Raw genomic sequence first — 19,097 nt, forward strand, 5'->3', positions numbered from 1 at the left:
CAAAGTCCACTTTTCTGATATAGGATCGTTTACCCAATTTCTTTAAGTTGTGTTTTTTATTTTGAATAGTCACGTGGATAAGGCACTGGCCTCCTAAAGCTGGGCATTCACTATGCGATTTTTGGCCCGATGTCGACAAGATTTTCACTCGTGCGACTATTTTGGAGATCGGACCGAGTTTTGGCTCAATCGTGCGAGACGCACGATTGAGCCCTCCTGACCACCTCCCGATCGTTCGGATGAAAATCAAACTTGTTTGAAATCCTGGTCGCCGCTCCTGAGGCTCTCGCACAGTTGAAGCAGTTGCACGCGGCGATTGACCTCATCCTGTCACACTACGCATGTGCGAACATAGATACGGAAGAGAAAATTGTCAACAGAAGGAGAAGAAGACAACAGTCCTACCATGACCGCAACAACAGGGATTGGACGGCAATTGCAGCTGCCTGGTAAGTTTTTTTCCGGACTAGCTATTTAACAATGTGGATAACAACTGTTATCAACAGCTGTTGTTGTTGTTGTTGGTGTGTGTGTGTGTGTGTGTGTGTGTGTGTGTGTGTTGAATTCAAGATATAGTTTGACGGTTGGAGTGGAGGAATGTTAACATGTCAACATGATCCGGCGTCAGACTTGCCCTTTTTTTGGTTACAATATGTCCAGCATCTGAAAAGAGACGTTCTGATGGAGTGGAGGTTGCAGGCACAGACAAGTAGGATTTGGCTAGAACTGCCAGGTTGGGGAACCTTCCTGCATTTTCCTTCCACTATTGAAGTGGGCTAGTATCCCTTGGAATGCAATTCTCCCCAAAATACAAAAGAACCTCATTTCTCACAGATGCACCCTCACCACTGTCCTCCTGGCCAATATCCTCAGTGCTGCCCTCCCCCTCAGAGTCCGAGCCAAGCAGAATGTCCAGCAAAGAGGTGTTCTTTTGCTGGGGACTGGCCGAGTGCTCCTGCTCAATCGTTTCCAGTTGTTGCTTGGCTCTTTTGATATAAATTATCAGAGCCTGAATTTGTACTTGTACCTTCAAAGCATCCTCGGGTGACAGGAACTTCATCCTACGAAAGCGGGGCTCAAGGGCAGCAGCAATGATGGCCACATTTTGTCCATTCTAGTTGAAAGCAGACTCAGACTCCCACCTTGCCTTCATCTCTTGGTCTGCAGCAATCTGAAAAGAGTTCACAGAAGCAGACCCGTATGTGGTTTTCTTTGTAGACTTATGGAGACCCTTCAGCAGTGGAGGTAAAACAGATATTGTGACATAGGACTCTCCATTGAGAAAAACAGTGGCCTGTTCGAAAGGCTTGAGGACCTGCTCCAGTTCCTCTAGTAAGATCCACTGATCATTCCTCAAATCCATGTATTGCTTCCCACGCTGTGTAACGTCTGGGTCAGAAAGTGTTGGGACCACCGGCCACCGTTGTTCCAAAAGGCGACTCACCATGTAGTATGAGCTGTTCCATCTGACAGACACATCCTGGAGCAGGGTATGCTCAGCTGTACCCCACTGTTTTTGTTTCTGTTTCAGCTTGCTGCTAGCCGGCTCACTTTTCTTGAAATGCTTCACAAGAGACCGTGCAGCCCCGAGTGTCCTGTCGATCATGGGGTTGTTCTTCAAGGCATGATTTACCACCAACTGAAGCGTATGGCAACAATGTGATGCTACCCCATGTTTCTCCTCTAGGATGCGAAGAGCTGCAACAACATTTGCTGCGTTATCATGTACAATCGCCAGTACATCATCTCAAAGGGAGAAATCAAATTTATCTGCCACCATCTCAACCCAAGAGGCAATATTTTCAGCAGTGTGGCGCTCCTCAAGCGGCATTGTAGTTAAGCTAAACGAGGTCAGCTCCCACTTTTCATTAATGAAATGACAGGTGACACCTAAATATGCCTCAGTGGCCAGACTGGTCCAAGCATCAGTTGTTAGGGATAGTTTGGAAATGCTTTTTTTCTAGTTCACTTTTCACTTTGTCCATGGTAACCATATACTTCTTCTCCATTAAGTCAGTGAAGTGGCGCCTGGATGGAAGGGTGTATCCTGAGTGGAAAGTGTTTATCATTTCACGGAAGCCTTCCCCTTCAACAATCGCAAGGGGCCTCATGTCCTTCACAATCATAGAGACGATCCTGTTTGTGTACACACTAGCCTCCTGGGGTGTGCAAGGTGCCTGGTTCTTTTTATGAAAAAAGTCCGCCACACTGCTTGGTTACTCCTGTAAAGGCAAAAAACATAAAGTACATGAATATTCACAGCAGCAAATCAAAAATATAGCATCGTCCACATCATTGCTGTTATTATGATACATTTAGCTAACAGTAGGCTATACTACAGCCATCTCAGAGGCTCAACTTAAAAAAATATTTATGTAATTTAAATTGTCAACTTGTAATGCGTGTTTACTACTTGGATCTGGTTGCTACTAGATCATGGAATTTCGACAGTCAACAGGTAGACTAGAACTACATAATGGCAGAGTATAAAATCCACCGTCCGGTGTTAGCAAATAGATAACACAGAAGAAACATGTCGGGACTGGTAGCGCTAACAGCTTTAAACTAGGCAAACATGGGACCTGTTCTAGTCGTAATTAAAAGACGTAAATTTTACGCCGGGAATATAACTGGACAACAACTCAACAGTCTAACGTAGCGTTTATTCAGAGAGGATCTTGAAATTAACAGGACTTACGGTGTTTTGCTGCCATCCTGACGAGCTCCAGGGTGCTTTCGTTTTAAGTGTTCGTGCATCGCTGATGTACTGCTGTGGTACGCCAAATTAAATTTGCATAGTCTGCAAACAACCACATTTTTAGCAGCATTAAGGGTGAAAAATTCCCAGACTTTGGAAGACTGTGTGCGTGATTTTTTTAGCTATATGCTCTTCAGTGCTCCAACTACTACTTGCCGCCGCCATCGTTATGAATTCTTCTTCTTCCGTTTTAAACTAAGGCGTCTACACCGATTGGCGACTCTGGTGCATATTTACTGCCACCGCTGGACTGGAGTGAGAGTTCATCTAGTAGGTCGTTTGGAACGGGGACTTCAACCAAAAAAAATAAAAATTAGCGACGCATAAAACGCAAATTATTCCTGTCGACGAATTTATGACGTCGAATAAGTCGAATACGTCGAGTATATGACCCAGCTCCAGTGCCAAAGCATGCTGAGCTGTTTGATGAGAGATATTACAATTGTATTGTAACTGGTAATCTTGCTGTATAGCACCTCCTACTTTTCGGTTCAAGTTTGACATAGATTTAGTCAGCAGTCAAATGTTCACTCAAGTCTCATCACGCAAAAATACAGAACTCTTGCATCTACCGCCATGAGGGGGCAGCTCGAAGCCACGCTCACTGCCAACAAAAGACAGGCAGAGTGTCTGTGGCGCAATCATTTAGCGTATTTGGCTGTTAACTGAAAGGTTGGTGGTTCAAGCCCACCCAGCGACGATGGTTTATACCAAAAAATCCACTGGTCAGCAACCAGTTGTATGTTTGGTAGCAAATCAAAAGATGTACGGGGTAACTCTTCCCACTGAACCCACAAGTTATCCTTTAAGTCATTTGGTTGACCTTTTTGTCATTTGGTTGACATGCTTGCAAAATTCAAAAAGGCTGAGAGACCAAATGAGGGCAGTTGGGAAAAAATTTGACATTAAATCTCTTTCTTTAAAGCTGCAGTCGGCAGGTTTTCAATATTACGAGTCTAAAGTCGGAAAATTCGAACTGATACAACTGTCAGGTCCCTCCCCCGACATCTAACAAGCTCCGAATCGCCCCCCAAACCCCTCCCCCTCCCCCTCTGTGGACGAGGTTGTGCACGTAAGTCCACACCAGTGTGAGCGCACACAAGCTGTGTGATGACTCACGCTCAGCAGCGTGTGCACAAGCTGTGATTGACAGGTAGGATTCCTCCACCCTAACTTGATTGATTAAAAACAGTCGGGAGCGCTCGGTTTTTTTAAGCATGATTACAGGCTTCAGAGGGAGCTACAGATTTCGTTTTTTTTCCTAAACAGACTATTTAATATTCTACTTCCAGAATCCCATGACAGTTCAAGCTAATATGACTAAAAAAAAGTTGCAGACCGCAGCTTTAACAAGTCAGAGCAGGAAGTTATTGACTACTTGTTGTGTGCTACTTTACTTGTTACCTACACAGCAGATATCAACCTTATGACAAACATAAATAAATCGAACACATACTCTAATGAAGGGATGAGAGGTGGTAATGATCGAGGCCACGCCCACAGACAGCTACAGCAAGTCTCTGTGGCGCAATCGGCCAGCACGTTCGGCAGTTAAAGGGATAGTTCGCCTCTTTTGACATGAAGCTGTATGACATCCCATATTAGCAATATCATTTATGAACATTGACTTACCCCCGCTGCGTCCTGTGAGCCGAATTCCAGCTGAGTTTTGCGTTCCACGAAGGTAGTCCGGCTAGTTGGCTGGGGTCAAAAAAATAAAGCGTTTTGCTTCTCAAAAAAATATCCGTTCAAAAGAGTAATACATTTGCATCACAAAATGTTGTCCAGGAAAAAGTCAGACCTCACTTCGCTTGGCGCTATTTTTGCCTCCCTTGATATCAATGCGTCCAATGTAAAACTGTGCAGACCGAGCAGTCCCCTGCTTCCGAGCAGTAAACACCGTAACAGGTGCAGCTATCGCTAGGTGGCTAGGGAGTGCTCGGTCTGCTCTAAGGTCTGCACAGTTTTACATTGGACGAATTGATATCAAGGGAGGCAAAAATAGCGCCAAGCGAAGTGAGGTCTGACTTTTTCCTGGACAACATTTTGTGATGCAAATGTGTTACTCTTTTGAACGGATATTTTTTTGAGAAGTAAAATGCTTTATTTTTTTGACCCCAGCCAACTAGCCGGACTACTTTCGTGGAACGCAAAACTCAGCTGGAATTCGGCTCACAGGACGCAGCGGGGGGTAAGTCAATGTTCAAAAATGATATTGCTATATGGGGTGTCATAAAACTTTATGTCAAAAGAGGTGAACTATCCCTTTAACCGAAAGGTTGGTGGTTCGAGCCCACCCAGGGACGAGTGTGTGTACCAACAAATCTACCGGTCAGCAACCAGTTGTAGGTTTGGTAGCAAATCGATAGCTGTAATGGGTGACTTGTCCCACTGAACCCACAAGTTATCCTTTAAGTCATTTGGTTGACAAGAGTTAAGGTGCCAAAGCATGCTGAGCTGTTTGATAAGAGATATTACAATTGTATTGTAACTGGTAATCTTGCTTTATAGCACCTCCTACTTTTCGGTTCAAGTTTGACATAGATCAGCAGCAGTTCACTCAAGTCTCATCACGCAAAAATACAGAAAGCTTGCATCTACTGCCATGAGTGGGCAGTCAAGCTCGAAGCCACGCTCACTGCCAACAAAAGGCAGGCAGAGTCTCTGTGGCGCAATCGGTTAGCGCGTTCGGCTGTTAACCGAAAGGTTGGTGGTTCAAGCCCACCCAGGGAAGTTCTAAATTATGCGTATTACGAGAATTAGAGCAAACATTCTGCTGCCAAAACGCTCTCCTTACGTATTATACACGCTCCTTGGCAAAATATTTCTCCAAGGGTGACCTGATAAGTGCAGTGTAATGAATGACTCAACCTTGAGGCTCCTCTGTCTTTTGTCAAAATTGCACAAGCAAAGTGAAAAAACAACCTTTTTGTCATATTGCTATGAAAGTCACACACAAACAAGAAAAAATTCAAAAAGGCTGAGAGACCAAATGAGGGCACTTGGGAAAAAAATTGACATTAAATCTCTTTAACAAGTCAGAGCAGGAAGTTATTGACTACTTGTTTTGTGCTACTTTACTTGTTACCTACACAGCAGATATCAACCTTATGAAAAACATAAAGAAATCGAACACATACTCTAATGAAGGGATGAGAGGTGGTAATGATCGAGGCCACGCCCACAGACAACTACAGCAAGTCTCTGTGGCGCAATCGGCCAGCGCGTTCGGCTGTTAACCGAAAGGTTGGTGGTTCGAGCCCACCCAGGGACGAGTGTGTGTACCAACAAATCTACCGGTCAGCAACCAGTTGTAGGTTTGGTAGCAAATCGATAGCTGTAATGGGTGACTTGTCCCACTGAACCCACAAGTTGTCATTTGGTTGACAAGAGTTAAGGTGCCAAAGCATTCTGAGCTGTTTGATGAGAGATATTACAATTGTATTGTAACTGGTAATCTTGCTGTATAGCACCTCCTACTTTTCGGTTCAAGTTTGACATAGATCAGCAGCAGTTCACTCGAGTGTCATCACGCAAAAATACAGAAAGCTTGCATCTACCGCCATGAGGGGGCAGTCAAGCTTGAAGCCACGCCCACTGCCAACAAAAGCCAGGAGAGTCTCTGTGGCGCTACCTCGCTCACGTTAGTCTGCATCTCCCCTCCAATAGGCTTCGCCCTTCTCCATTCTCACATTGAACGGTTTAGCCAATGTCTCACCGACTCACAATGGACCGAGCCTATCAACGCCCGAGCTCACAATGGAGCTCGGCCAATCACCGTGACGATATACGAGCCTAGCAACGCCGGAGCTCACAATGGAAATTGGCCAATCAAGGTGAAGCCCTAACTTTGAGTTGACCTCCGCTCCCCCTCCTCCAACAAAACCAACAAAAAAAACAAATTAAAGATTTTGTCTTCGTTAGGTTGGAGCAGAGGTCTTCAACAGGGGGTCCGCGACCCCCAGGGGGTCCGTGGACATACTGCAGGGGGGTCGCGAAATCTTTGGTTGATTAGACGATTTAAAAAAAAAATAAAATTTTTTTTTTTTTTTCAAACAGTTTTTTCTCACAAATTGTGTGCAAACATGTGCCATCCACAGATGGTTTGAGGATTCATTGTCCCATCTACATGCATGTTTAAAGTTAAAATCTGTGGATTATTTGAATAGCTCAGTATTGTATGCAAGATGTTTGTTTATAAATGTCAGTGGCACGGCCACCTTGTACCTTGCACATGTTTAAAATAAAAACATGAATCTATTAACCTGTGTATTATTTGAATAGCTTAGTACTGAATGTACAATAACAGAGTAGCTATGTTTATACACGGCACTAGGCCCCGTTAAATATAAAATACAATTGTATGCCATATAAATAGTAGGGGGGTCCCTGCTCCAACTCTCCATAAGTTTGGGGGTCCCTGGCCTGAAAAACGTTGAAGACCCCTGGGTTAGAGGATTATAAAAGTTAGCCGTTACAGAAGAGGGATTTTTCATCGAGCCGTTGTCTCTGCCGACTTAAAAAAACAGTCTTACAGTAAGTATCAAGTTATATTGTTTCTTATACATCCTTCCATTCAAACAAACGTCGTATTAAAGGTAGGGTAGGAGATCCTGGATTTTGAGTCCAGCGAAGCTGCATTTTGAAAATACACAGGTAAAAAGTCCCAACCCTTTTCTTCACTTTCCCCCCGAAGGCACGCCTCTAGAGTACATGAACGCGCACGAGCACGAAGGTACACGAGCGCTGTTCTGACAGCAAGCATCGATCGTTGCCGTATTTAGTATTTAGTACTTAGTTTATGCTAAATATACGTTTAATAATGCTAGGTGCTAGCCAAGCTGGCTCTAGTTTAGCTTCCTGCCAAGCTTCGTTCACGGAGCAGGGTACGCGCACAGGGGGAAGGAGGGGGAGGGGGAGGGAGGAGCAGATTGCAGTTTGATAGACGGCATCAGAATCCAATCATTGTGAACGGTCCGTTCACAATGATTGGATACTGTTTTGTCTAGATTGTACGTTCTAGAGGCCACTAAAACTTTTCATATTTGTGTCAAAACTTTTAATTAATTGGTTGCAATGAGGGTGTGAAGAGTATTTCAAGCAATACGTAAAAAAAGTTCCAGAAAAAGATCCCCTACCCCGCCTTTAATATAGCTAAACAGCTAAAAATAATATACCATAGATTAAATAAAATAGTGTTACTATGATGTCGCGTTCTGTGAGCAAAGTATAAAGACACATTTAACTTTATAGCATAGTAGTAACCTTAAAATGTCAATAGATAGATGGATGGATGGATGGATGGATGGATGGATGGATGGATGGATGGATGGATAGATAGATAGATAGATAGATAGATAGATAGATAGATAGATAGATAGATAGATAGATAAGTAATTGACTAATTATTGTTGTTATAGAAATATTATTGATATTAATTTTTTTTTATGCTTTCATGTCATACCAATTGTTAACTGTATAAAGTGCATAAATACTTTGTTATGTTTGATTCTCCTCATTTCTAATGTTTTCTTCAGATGAGCTCCAAGCCAAAGAGCCATAAAGGTATGGGAGATGAGGAGTGGATGGCAAGGCTTAGGGCATTTGCCAGCAATGGGGTTTGGCCTTCAAACGCCGGAAATAGACCAGCCCCGAGGCAGAAGAAATGGCATGATCTCTATCAGAAGGTAAAGTAAAGCCACTACAAAAAAAGAGACATGAGTAATTGCCATTAATGAGATGATGCTGTAATGTTTCAGATAGAAAAATGCCCCATGCAAACACGAGGTCAGACCACCCTTTTTGGAGGGTCTATGACCTGTGACTGTGGCTTTCACTCTGCTAAGGTAAACTGGTTTAAAATGAAATCTGATTACAATAAGTCATTTTTACAGCTATGTCTTGTCTTTTACAATTCTGGTGAATGATGGCTTTTATACTTAGAATATATATGTGTTTGTAGCCTGCACTACAGCCTCCTCCTCCTCCACCTCCACCCCCTCCTCCTCCTCCACCTCCTCCTCCTGTGACCCAACACTCTATGGCTTCACCATCTTCTTCTGCTGAAACAGCTCCAGCCCCACGGTCCTTTTTGAGGTCCCCTCCATCTTTGTCAATGGTAAATGTTTTTGTTTCCCCGCTAAATACTTTGTATGATTAATTTAGCCTTGTGCAACAAACTGTAAGAACAGTTTTCGAAGAACACATTTTTATGCTTATTTTGAAGCTGGGATTCATATTGGATTTACTTTACATGAGTGTACATTTGTCATTTCAGTTCACTAAATCCCATTTTGGTGGGTCTTTTTCGGATCTCCATCCTCTGTGAGGACCTCTAGCCCATCTCCATCCTCTGTGAGGACCTCTAGCCCATCTCCATCCTCTGTGAGGACCTCCAGCCCATCTCCGTCCTCTGTGAGGACCCCTATCCCATCTCCATCCTATGTGAGGACCTCCAGCCCTTCTCCGTCCTCTGTGAGGAGCCCTATCATTGCTCCATCTTCCCCGGCACACACCTGCGAGACTGTTTCATCTGTGAGTACAGTAGTATGTCTTCATTAAAGTAATGGAGTTCTAGGTCTTCTTTAATGAGACATATTTATGTACATTTCCAAATCTCTTGTGCTGTTTTCAGGGGGAGCCTGGAACGTCACTGTTACAGTCAGCAGCAGCCGGGGATGCAGCTTCTTTCTGGTTGCCGAGTGAAATGAGGAAAACCATCCCTGTGCAGGACCAAAGATGGATTTCAAATCCCTCTTTCGCTCTGGCAAACTGCACCCAGATTGGAAGCTTTGGTATGAGCCTCCTGTGCCAGCCCTGATCTACCACCAGGTACCAACACCCGACCGTTTTTTTCCCCATCGGCTTCTGGTGTGGATGCCCTATCATCAGTGGAAGGTCAGGGTGTTCTGCCAAGCCTGTGGGAAGCATCTTACAGGTGCTGGTATCCACAAAAGGGCTCGGAAGGTCCTGGATATTGATAGGTTTTACCTGCTGGTGACGGAGACACTCAAGTGCAGTGGGTGCAATCTCACATACCTATCAACGTCCCAGACCATCCGGGATCAGCTGGACTTGCCGCACCAAAAGCTGTTCCGGCTTATCCTGACCCAGAAGTGAGTAAAACATTTTGTAAAATGGTAACTTGAGGCATAGAAAATAAATTGATCTGTAAATGTAACTGTAAACTAAATACTTTATGAATCTGAATTCCAGGTATGCCTGTGACATACCTGTCATCCGCCTGATGCGGGATCGGACTCAGGGCAACAGCTCTGCACCGCTGTTAAAACAGCTGAAAGAAAACCACGGGGAGGAATGGCTGGATAGGTTGGGGCACTATTTTGAAGAGTGCTCTAACTTTGTTAATGGGCCCAGCCTGTTCCCAGTTGTGTGCCAGGAGCCCCCAGAGCCCGCTGACGTCCCCACTGATCGCTGGTTGCTGTCTGTGTATGGCAGAGACATCCTGTCACGCATAGACCACATCAAGGCCAGCCTCACATCCACCTTGGGCACCATCTTAAAGTTGGACTCCACCAAAAAGGTGAGTAATAATGTAATGATAATAACAATTATTATTATCATATGCTCCTAGAAAAACTACTTTGTAATGTGAGAGTATTAAGTACACTAATTTAAAAAGGTTTGGTAGATCACACTCATTTTTTTCTAATTTCACAAACAACTAAACTTGTTTAATTCTAATTATTTGTGAAATGTTTATTTGTCACACCCAGAGAATCAGCAGGACACAGGAGCAGGTGATGTAATTCCAAGGTTTTATTTCAGGAGGAACACGGTTGTCCAAAACTCTCCAAGAGAGAACAAAAAAGGACTATATATAAGTTATCGATACTATCATATACTTCTCCCAAAATGAGGGAAGTATATCTATGAAACTTTATAGAAATTATAATCACTCCACTGAGGAGGAAAAACAAAGGCTTCGAAACTTTATATTTTAAACGAATAATCACTCCAACTACGGAGGAAAACAAAAAACCCTCTCCTGTAAAAATAGGAGGCACTAAGATATGAAACTTTACTAGGAACAAAAATTCACTCCACTAGGAGGAAAACGCAAAAATGCTATTAAACTTAAACTATTTCTTAACAAGGCTATAAATACAAAAGTTATCAGAAACAAAAACTCTCTTAGCGAGATTCGAAACTTGGCATAGGACATGAACTTGGTTTGGAACGCAAGAGTGAGGTATGTTGACAACAACGATAACGACACACTGGCACAAGACAAGGGGAGACGTCAACTCTTATACACACAGGGTTAACGGGGAACAGGTGGAATCACTCATGCGACAATCAGACGGGAACACAAGAGGAAGGGCAAGTGACCTGAAACGAGAAGGGAGTTACTCTTTCAAAATAAAACAGGAAATGACGAGACATGACATGGAGACGAGACAAAAAAAACCCACTTGACCTCACCGCGGTGTGACAGAGCCCCCCCTTCTAGGACCGACTCCTGACGGTCCAGGTAGCTCAGGGTGGTCTTTGTAGAAGTCCGTGATGAGGGAGGGGTCGGCTATGTAGCTCCTTGGAACCCATTGTCTTTCTTCTGGGCCGTAACCCTCCCAGTCCACTAAAAACTGCTTGCCCCTCCCTCTGTTGCGTACTGCTAGTAATTTTTTTACTTTATAAAATACTCCCCCGTCGGCCGACTCCAGCGGTGGTGGGGGCTTGGTGGTCGGGACCATAGGACTTTCCTTGGCAGGTTTAACTTGACTTACATGGAACGTGGGATGAACTCTGAGGGAGCGAGGCAGGCGTAGACGGACGGCGGCTGGGTTGATGACCTTTGAAATTGAGAAGGGTCCCACAAACCGCGGTGCCAGCTTTTTGCTGGGGACCTGGAGGTGTAGGTCACGGGCCGAGAGCCAGACCTTCTGTCCGGGTTGGTATGGTGGTGCAGGTTGGCGTTTGCGGTCTGCGGCCCTTTTGACCCGATCCCCCTGGCGGATGAGAACTTGGCGTGCAGCAGTCCAGATGCGCCGACAACGGCGAACCAGGGCGTGGGCGGAGGGAACCGTGACCTCACGTTCCGCATCTGGAAACACGGGAGGCTGGTACCCATATACGCACTTGAAGGGGGAGAAACCTGTGGCGGAGGTGGGCAGAGAATTATGTGCAAATTCCACCCAGACCAGGTGGCTGCTCCACGTCGTCGGATTCTGTGACACCAAGCACCGGAGGCCGGTTTCCAGCTGCTGGTTCAGGCGCTCGGTCTGGCCGTTGGCCTCCGGGTGGTACCCTGAGGTCAGGCTGACAGAAGCACCAATGAGCCGGCAGAACTCCCTCCAGAACCGGGAGATGAACTGGGGCCCCCGGTCAGAAACGATATCTTTGGGGAAACCATGGATTCTAAAAACATGTTGCATCATAATGCTAGCCGTTTCTTTGGCAGAGGGTAATTTAGGCAGAGCAATGAAGTGAGTCATTTTCGAAAATCGATCCACCACGGTCAGAACCGTGGTGTTACCTGCTGAGACCGGGAGCCCCGTGACGAAGTCCATCGAGATATTAGACCACGGTCTGGAGGGAATCGGCAGTGGGTGCAGCAGCCCCCTGCGTGACCCGGAGGATGTTTTGTTACGGGCGCAGACCGAGCAAGCCTCAATGTACTCCCGAACCCCCGGCTCCATGGATGGCCACCAGAACCGCTGGGAGATGGCATACATGGTTCTCCGTACTCCCGGATGGCAGGTGAGCAGCGAGGTGTGGGCCCAATGGATCACCTGTGGGCGCAGATTAACCGGGACAAAAAGACAATTATCTGGGCAACCCGTAGGTGGAGGGGTCTCACCGTTTGCTTGCTTCACCTCCTTTTCTATTTGCCAGGTAACCGCTCCAACCACACAGTGCAGTGGGAGGATGGGCTCAGGTTCCTTGGCAGCAGGCGCAGGGTCGTAGATGCGGGACAGGGCGTCAGGCTTGACATTCCGGGACCCTGGCCTGTAAGACAACGTGAAGCAGAAACGATTAAAGAATAAAGTCCACCTGGCCTGGCGTGAATTGAGCCGTTTGGCTTTCCTTATGTATTCTAAGTTCTTGTGGTCTGTCCAGACAATAAACGGTTGAAGTGCCCCCTCCAGCCAGTGTCTCCACTCCTCCAAGGCGACCTTGACCGCCAGCAGCTCCCGGTTACCTACGTCATAATTCCTCTCCGCCGGGCTCAGCCGCCGTGAAAGGAAGGCGCACGGGTGCATTTTGCCGTCTGTCTCGGATCGCTGGGAGAGAACACCCCCGATGCCTTCACTGGATGCGTCGACTTCCACGACGAACTGGCGCTGGGGGTCCGGCAAGGAGAGAATGGGTGCGGAGGTAAAAAGGCGTTTGAGTCGCTGGAACGCCTCGTCTTCCTTCGGCCCCCAGTGGAACCGAACCTGTGTTGAGGTGAGGGCGTGAAGAGGAGCAGCGATAGTGCTGAACCCTCTGATGAAGCGTCTATAAAAGTTTGCAAAGCCCAGGAATTGTTGGACCCTCTTACGGCTGTCTGGTGTTGGCCACTCGGCTACCGCGCTGGTCTTAGCTGGGTCCATCTGGACTTTGCCGGGAGCTATAATGAAACCTAGGAAGGAAGTGGTGTTAACATGGAATTCACTCTTTTCTGCTTTGACATACAGGTGATTTTCTAGTAGACGTTGGAGTACTTGGTTCACATGGTGCTTATGGGTAATTAAATCAGGTGAGTAAATTAAAATATCATCAAGATACACATATACGAAAAGGTCCAGAAAATCTCTAAGAACATCATTGATCATAGCTTGGAACACAGCTGGAGCATTAGTAAGTCCGAAAGGCATGACGAGATACTCGTAATGGCCACTAGGGGTGTTAAAACCGGTCTTCCATTCGTCCCCCTCTCTAATGCGAACAAGGTGGTATGCATTGCGTAAGTCCAACTTAGTGAATATGGCAGCCTGTTGAAGCTGGTCAAACACCGTTGACATCAAGGGAAGCGGGTAGCGGTTTTTTACTGTGATGTCGTTAAGAGGGCTGTAGTCTATGCAGGGTCTTAGTGACCCATCTTTTTTGTCCACAAAAAAGAACCCTGCTCCGGCCGGTGATGAGGAAGGACGGATGAGACCCGCCTTTAATGATGTCTGGATGTAGTCCTTCATGGCTAGTTGTTCGGGTCTTGACAGAGAATATAAGCGGCCCTTGGGAATGGTGGCTCCTGGAATGAGGTTGATTGCACAGTCATATGGGCGGTGCGGGGGGAGAGACATGGCCTTGTCTTTATTAAAAACGTCCTTTAGATGGTGATAGCAGGCGGGAACCGACGTCAGGTCTGGGGACTGGAACTCTGTGACAGGAGCAGAGACAGTGTTTAACATGGCTAGAACAGGCATGCCAGCCTTGGTCTGCAGGCACCTGCCCTCACAATCTCTTCCCCACCCCAGAATCTTGCCCGAAGGCCAGTCAATGTGAGGATTGTGTTTTATAAGCCATGGATGTCCCAAAACCAGGGTGTGAGTGGGTGAATGGAACAGGAAAAAGGTTATTTTTTCAATATGTCCCTCTGTGACCAGGGTTATGAGTTCTGTCACGTGGGTGATGGAAAAAAGCGCGCTGCCATTCAAAGCGCTGGCTTTAATCGGCTGTGGTAGAGCCTTGGTTTTTAGCCCCAGTTTTTTGGCTATTTCCCAGACCATGAGGCTTTCGTCAGCCCCTGAGTCAATAAGAGCCTCCAGGTCTAAGGTGGTGTTGTTGTGTTTTACCTGAGTGTAGAATCTTTTGCGTGGCGTGGAGCTTGAATTGTTGTGATTTGTTTTCACCTGAGAGGGTCTCACCGGGCATGAGGAGACGTGATGTCCGGTTTCTCCACAGTAGAAGCACCGTCTCTCCCTAAAGCGGCGTTGTCTCTCTGCAGGCGTGAGTTTGGCTCTGTCTAGTTCCATGGGCTCCTCTCCTCCAACAGGAGAGGAAGCGTGAGAACGATGAGGCGACGGGGTTCCGCGGATGGCTGTACGTGGAGATGAGAAAGAGGGCGGAGGATGTCCCGCTGACAGGTGGTGCCCTCCCCGCTGCGTCTTGTACTCCTGGAGTCGGTTGTCCGTCCGGACAGCGAGTGCGATGAGAGAGTCCAGGTCAGCAGGGAGGTCCAGAGGGAGCAGCAGCTCCTGAATGGGGCCGGCCAGCCCCTTCAGAAAGACGTCGTAGAGGGCCCGGTCATTCCACCCACTCTCCACTGCAAGAGTCCGGAAGCGAATGGCAAAATCGCACACTGATTCTCGGCCCTGTTTAAGTCCGCTCAGCTCTCTTGCCTTCTGACGCTCCGAAGAGACCGGGTCAAAGACTCGGCGCAGCCCCTCTTTAAAGCCCAGAAGGGAGTTGCAAAGTGGTGAGCGCTTCTCCCACTCGGCCCTGGCCCACTCTCTCGCTCTTCCAGACAGGTGGGTAACCATGTAGGCGATCTTGGCTCTGTCTGTGGAGAACTGGTGGGGGTTTAATTCAAAATGCATCTCGCAGTCAATAATAAATGATCTGCTCTGACCAACCTCTCCTGAAAAGCGCTCCGGAGAGGCTAGGCGGGTTCCGACGACGGAGTGGGTCGGAGCGGGTGGAGGCGTGGGATCCAGGGGGGCAGATGCAGTGGCGCTCTGATCATTGCGCTCCAGAAGTCGCTGCATCTGATCCGTAAGTTTCCCCATGTAATCCGAGACGCTGTCCTGGAAGTCCCTCTGGCTCCGGGCGAGGTTTTCGAGCCCTTGGCCGAGGGCTGCCATCTGTTCCTCCTGTTGGGAGAGACGATCTCCCTGCGAAGCGAGAGCTGCGCTCAAAAACTCGGAACCTGCTGCGTCCATTCTGGCCAGTGTGTACTGTCACACCCAGAGAATCAGCAGGACACAGGAGCAGGTGATGTAATTCCAAGGTTTTATTTCAGGAGGAACACGGTTGTCCAAAACTCTCCAAGAGAGAACAAAAAAGGACTATATATAAGTTATCGATACTATCATATACTTCTCCCAAAATGAGGGAAGTATATCTATGAAACTTTATAGAAATTATAATCACTCCACTGAGGAGGAAAAACAAAGGCTTCGAAACTTTATATTTTAAACGAATAATCACTCCAACTACGGAGGAAAACAAAAAACCCTCTCCTGTAAAAATAGGAGGCACTAAGATATGAAACTTTACTAGGAACAAAAATTCACTCCACTAGGAGGAAAACGCAAAAATGCTATTAAACTTAAACTATTTCTTAACAAGGCTATAAATACAAAAGTTATCAGAAACAAAAACTCTCTTAGCGAGATTCGAAACTTGGCATAGGACATGAACTTGGTTTGGAACGCAAGAGTGAGGTATGTTGACAACAACGATAACGACACACTGGCACAAGACAAGGGGAGACGTCAACTCTTATACACACAGGGTTAACGGGGAACAGGTGGAATCACTCATGCGACAATCAGACGGGAACACAAGAGGAAGGGCAAGTGACCTGAAACGAGAAGGGAGTTACTCTTTCAAAATAAAACAGGAAATGACGAGACATGACATGGAGACGAGACAAAAAAAACCCACTTGACCTCACCGCGGTGTGACATTATTGTATAAAGTGCATAAAAATGCAATGAAATCTATGGCATACAGTGGTTTCTAATGACAAGACAAACTGTGAGATTTAACATCACTTTTTTAATTGTAGATCACAAAGAAGCTGGCAGGACACAGCAAAGGAACGGCCCTGTGGGTGTCTTCTGTGGGCAACGAGCTGGGCCAAATCTTAAATAGTGTCCTGACTGTGCAGGAGGGTCCAGGACTGGACAGGATGGCTGCTGGCCTGATGGAGCAGTACCGCCAGGCTGGGGTTGCACCTCCCAAGGTGCTTTATGTGGACTGTGGCTGCTGTATAACTGAGGGGCTGAGCAAGCTGCAGGCCAGGTTTGGGGAGTGGCCAGATCTCCACATACGACTTGACATTTGGCATTTCATGCGGCGGCTGGCTGTGGGATGTACGACAGATGCTCATCCCCTGTGTCCTGCTTTCATGAGGGCCCTGTCCTCGTGCATCTTTGAGTGGGATGCAGGGGACCTCGACCTCCTCCAGAGATCAAAAACAAACCAGCTCCAGCAAGAACAGAGACCTGGTATAACCAGATCCATGGTGGACAGCCAAATATCTAAAAAAGAGTTGAGTACTTTCTGCCGTAGGAGGACTCGGGGAGAGGAAGCAACTCTTGTACAACTAGAACGGCTGCTGGAGGAGCTAAGGGGTCCAAAAGGGAGAGACCTGATGGGTGTTCCTCTGCTGGATGAAGTGAGGATGGATCACATCTGGCGTGTGCAAAAACGGCACATAAAATGCATCCAGGATGTTCCAGGGATTCCGTTGTACACTGAAGTAGGCAGCAGGAACAAGAGTGGCATCAAGCTCACCAGCTACCGCTGTGCCCGAGGATCAACATCTCTCGAGTCATTTCACTGCCATTTGAACAGCTTTATTCCTGGTAAGTCCCTCTCTACATGATTACACCTCTGAGCTGTATTTAATATCAAAACTGGATGAACAAGCAATTTTTCTAAGACATAAATATGTTGTTTTGTTTTTTCGCTTTTTTTTTCAGGAACCAGTGCAAATCTGCTGAATTTCCAGCTCTATCTCCTGGAAGGCCTTAACAGGTGGAATCAGGATCGGGGCGCTGCAGCAGTGAGCGGCAAGCCGTCGTGTCTTCTCACATATGCTGGAGACACGACACGATGCATTAACAACAACAGCCTGAAGGTGCTCGGCCGAGAATACGTCCCCAACTTCACACCTCCAGCAAAATACACAGGTATTTCAAAATGATATCTGTGATTTACATTCGACAGTTAGATTTCCGAACCAACTGGTGATACCGTACCGTAAGATGGACTCTATTGCTGCCCTGTAGAAAATTAACATTATGTTTTTGCTGACACCAAACAACCGCAGTCTGCGTAAGAAGTGGAGGCGCTGATGAATTCTAGAGCATACAGTGGCTACCTGTGTCTGCCAGCTCAGGTCGCTGTCAATGTGAATGCCTAGGTACTTACATGAGGTTAGCTGATTAATGTTATTACCGTGTATGGTCAAAGGGCTACGGTCACCAGTTGACCTGGGATCAAAGAGCATTTCTACAGTCTTACAGGTGTTAATGTGTAGTTTATGGTTGTCGCACCAGTTCACAAACCTGTCTACAGCCTCTTTGTGGATGGATGAATCGGAGTTCACCCAGCCTGCTTTCTCCACTCAGCCTGCTCCCTCAACCCAGCCTGCTCCCTCCACCCAGCCTGCTGCCTCCACCCAGCCTGCTGCCTCCACCCTGCCTGCTGCCTCCACCCAGCCTGCTGCCTCCACCCAGCCTGCTCCCTCCACCCTGCCTGCTGCCTCCACCCAGCCTGCTGCCTCCACCCAGCCTGCTCCCTCCACCCTGCCTGCTGCCTCCACTCAGCTTGCTCCCTCAACCCAGCCTGCTCCCTCCACCCAGCCTGCTTTCTCCACCCAGCCTGCTGCCTCCACCCAGCCTGCTCCCTCCACCCAGCCTGCTGCCTCCACCCAGCCTGCTTCCTCTACCCAGCCTGCTGCCTCCACCCAGCCTGCTCCCTCCACCCAACCTGCTTTCTCCACCCAGCCTGCTTTCTCCACCCAGCCTGCTTCCTCTACCCACCCAGCTCCCTCCACCCAGCCTGCTGCCTCCACCCAGCCTGCTTCCTCTACCCACCCTGCTGCCTCCACCCAGCCTGCTCCCTCCACCCAGCCTGCCATAGCTGGCCGTATGTCTGAGGTGTGAAATATATAGTAAACTGTAGAATAGTAGATAGATGAAAGAAAACTTGAACAAAATGTCCTTTAACTAATATCTGTTCTGTTGGTTGTGTTGTCTTAGGGTTTAGATGAGGCAGGCGTACCAGGCCTGGACAAAGTGGACAGCTTGGCTGAGTATCTGGTGGAGCTGAGGAACAAAACCTCTCTGACGCTGAGCAACCAGGAGGTCAGTAACGTGTTGTTGCTTGCTGCATACATGCACTATGCACACTCCTCAGCTCACTTGAACATTGCTGTGTCCTCATGTACAGTTGTGTTATTTCCCTGTGTAGGTGAGCAGCATTGTTGCTCTGTGGCAGAGCCTGCTGGACTTTGACAAGCAGAGGGTGGTATTTGCTGCAAGGCACCAAGACAAACTGAACACTGGGAGGTTTAGGTCCCCCAAAAAGAGACAGGAATTTACCCCTGGGGTGGAAAGTGTGAAGCGTCATGCCTTAACAACCACAGCCCCATCTGCCCAATGGCCAGACTGCTGCCGCCTAGTGGAGACCATCTTTGTTCGCCTCTGCAGGATCCATCGTA

The 19,097-nt window shown here is 47.2% G+C and overlaps 1 long non-coding RNA gene and 2 other non-coding genes across 3 annotated transcripts; all 3 read left to right on the forward strand.

Moving 5' to 3' along the window:
* The first annotated feature begins 5,418 nt into the window (after window positions 1-5,418).
* trnan-guu (transfer RNA asparagine (anticodon GUU)) lies at window positions 5,419-5,492 on the forward strand. Its single transcript has one exon. It is a non-coding gene; the product is annotated as a tRNA-Asn (tRNA).
* A 466-nt stretch (window positions 5,493-5,958) lies between these two features.
* trnan-guu (transfer RNA asparagine (anticodon GUU)) lies at window positions 5,959-6,032 on the forward strand. The gene has a single exon. It is a non-coding gene; the product is annotated as a tRNA-Asn (tRNA).
* A 10,833-nt stretch (window positions 6,033-16,865) lies between these two features.
* LOC142385505 (uncharacterized) lies at window positions 16,866-18,735 on the forward strand. The gene is made up of 3 exons (XR_012770194.1): window positions 16,866-17,235; window positions 17,353-17,562; window positions 18,637-18,735. It is a non-coding gene; the product is annotated as an uncharacterized LOC142385505 (long non-coding RNA).
* Window positions 18,736-19,097: the final 362 nt, after the last annotated feature.

Source organism: Odontesthes bonariensis, chromosome 8 (genome assembly GCF_027942865.1).
Source record: "Odontesthes bonariensis isolate fOdoBon6 chromosome 8, fOdoBon6.hap1, whole genome shotgun sequence".
Taxonomy (NCBI): Eukaryota; Metazoa; Chordata; class Actinopteri; order Atheriniformes; family Atherinopsidae; genus Odontesthes; species Odontesthes bonariensis.